Raw genomic sequence first — 2,500 nt, 5'->3', positions numbered from 1 at the left:
TGGTGTGTGGTTGTGGTGGTGTATATTCGTCATGTGGTGTAGTGTGTGTGGTGGTGGTGTGTGTTTGTCATGTGGTGTGGTGTGTGTGGTGGTGGGGTGTGTTTGTCATGTGGTGTGGTGTGTGTGGTGGTGGTGGTGTGTTTGTGTTGTGGTGTGCTTGTTGTTATTGTGGTGTGTGTTTGTGGCGCGGCGTGGCGTGTTTGTGGTGTGTGGTGTGGTGTGTTTGTGGTTGGTGTTGTGTTTGTGGTGTGTTTTTCGTGTGTTGTGGTGGTGGTGGTGTGTGTGTGTGTGTGTGTGTGTGTGTGTGTGTGTGTGTGTGTGTTTTGTTGTTTGTGGTGTGTTATGTGTTGTGTTTGTGTTGTATTTGTGATGTGTTGTATTGTGCTTGCTGTGTTGCGTTGTGCTTTACAGTTTCGTGCTGTACTGTATTGCATTTCATTGTGTTGTGCTGTGCTGTGTTGTTTTGCTTTGTGTTTTATTGTACTGTACTGTGCTGTGCTGTGTTGTATTGTACTGTGCTGTGCTGTGTTGTATTGTACTGTACTGTGCTGTGTTGTGTATTGTACTGTGCTGTGCTGTGCTGTGCCGTATTGTACTGTACTGTACTGTGCTGTGCTGTGCTGTGTTGTATTGTATTGTACTGTGCTATGCTGTGCTGTGCCGTATTGTACTGTACTGTACTGTGCTGTGCTGTGCTGTGTTGTATTGTATTGTATTGTACTGTGCTGTGCTGAGCTGTATTGTACTGTGCTGTGCTGTATTGTACTGTACTGTGCTGTGCTGTATTGTATTGTACTTTACTGCATTTCATTGTGTTGTGCTATGCTGTGCTGTGTTGTATTGTATTGTGCTGTACTGTGCTGCATTGCATTTCATTGTATTGTGGTGTGCTGTTCTGTGCTGCGCTGTGTTGCGTTGTACTGTATTGCACTGTACTGTATTGTAATGTACTGTATTGCAATTTGTATTGCATTATGCTGTGATGTGCTGTGCTGTGTTGAGCGTTGCTGTGCTGTGTTGTTATCAGGGAGCGAAACGCACGATTTTTGTGTGCTCCCTTCTGATTGGTCGGACGGGAGAGTCGGAAGTTGAGATGAGAAGTCAACGGTTCGACTTCACTTTTTGGTTTGAGAGAGAGAGATGCGAGCATGAAATTTGTTGAGAGAATGCTGTAGGATGAAAGTAGGATGAATGTATCTGGAATTTGAAGTGCCAGACTGTAGAGCACCAGCGACCCTCCTTGTGTTATTTTGTTTAGCTGGCTCCCTCCTCAGGATTCAAAATGTAAGATTTGGTTCTTCGTCTGAGCTTGTCTTTTATTGTTATATCTAGATCTAGAGTGATGTTGAATTTTTGAAGTAGGTTAGGAATTGAACTGAATGAGAGAGCGTTAGGCCAGTGGTAAGAATGTGTTCGTGATAATATTTGTTGTGGGAAAGGGGTTCCGGAAGAATAAATGTGCAAGAAAGGAAGATGAAAATGATTTCGTTATTGTCCTTGATCGGAATTGGAAGCGGAAGGTGTGAAGCTGGGTATGTGTTCCATTTTTATATGTAACAGAAATCTTATCCGTGACAGTTATGTTGTGCGTTGCTGTGATGTGTTGCGTTGCGTTGCATTGCAATGTATATTGTGCTGCGTTGTGCTGTATTGTTTTGTGTTGTACTGTACTGTTTTGCATTGCATTTTATTGTGCTGACGGGCGCAGTAGCCGAGTGGTTAAAGCGTTGGACTTTCAATCCGACGGTCCTGGGTTCGAATCTCGGTGACGGCGCCTGGTGGGTAAAGGGGTGGAGATTTTCCCGATCTCCCAGGTCAACATGTGCAGACCTGAACGCCAGTTTCGTGTGTATACGCACGCGGAAGATCAAACACGCACGTTAGAGATCCTGTAATCCATGTCAGGGTTCGGTGGGTTATAGAAACAAGAACATACCCAGCATGCACACCCCCGAAAGCGGATTATGGCTGCCTACATGGCGGGGTAAAAACAGTCATACACGTAAAAGCCCACTCGTGTACATACAAGTGAACGTGGGACTTGCAGCCCATGAACGAAGAAGAAGTATTGTGCTGTGTTGCGTTGTGTTCACTGTATTGTATTGTCTTGTATATATTGTATTGTATATTGATTTTTTTTTTGTATTGTGCTGAACTATTGCATTGCATTGTACTGTGCTGTAGTGTTGTGTTGTTCTGCATTCTGTTACTTTTTTGTTACAGCATATTTCTCCATGTGAAATTCGGGCTGCTGTCCCCGAAGAGAGCTCGTTGCTGCAGATTGAAGGCTGTTGGCATTACAGTATTTTTCTAGAAGTTTCGGTATTGATGGTGGTGGTGGTGATTGTGGTAGAAGTAGCAGTAGTGGTAGTAGAAGTAGTAGTAGTTGATAAACTTGTAGCTATGTGCCAAATGACAAAACGTCGGAGTCAGAGCGCTCTCTGTCTCTGTCTCTCTCTGCCTCTCTCTGTATATCTGTTTCTCTTTATCTCATTCACAT

At 44.0% G+C, this 2,500-nt stretch overlaps 1 protein-coding gene across 1 annotated transcript in view; it reads left to right on the top strand.

Moving 5' to 3' along the window:
* The window catches only part of LOC143284551 (isatin hydrolase-like), a 14,938-nt gene that overhangs the window by 5,116 nt on the left and 7,322 nt on the right, over positions 1 to 2,500 (top strand). The gene's annotated exons all lie outside the window — the stretch shown is intronic.

The sequence above is a fragment of the Babylonia areolata genome, chromosome 8 (assembly GCF_041734735.1).
Source record: "Babylonia areolata isolate BAREFJ2019XMU chromosome 8, ASM4173473v1, whole genome shotgun sequence".
Lineage (NCBI taxonomy): Eukaryota > Metazoa > Mollusca > Gastropoda > Neogastropoda > Buccinidae > Babylonia > Babylonia areolata.
This window is presented reverse-complemented; position numbering and strand designations above follow the sequence as displayed.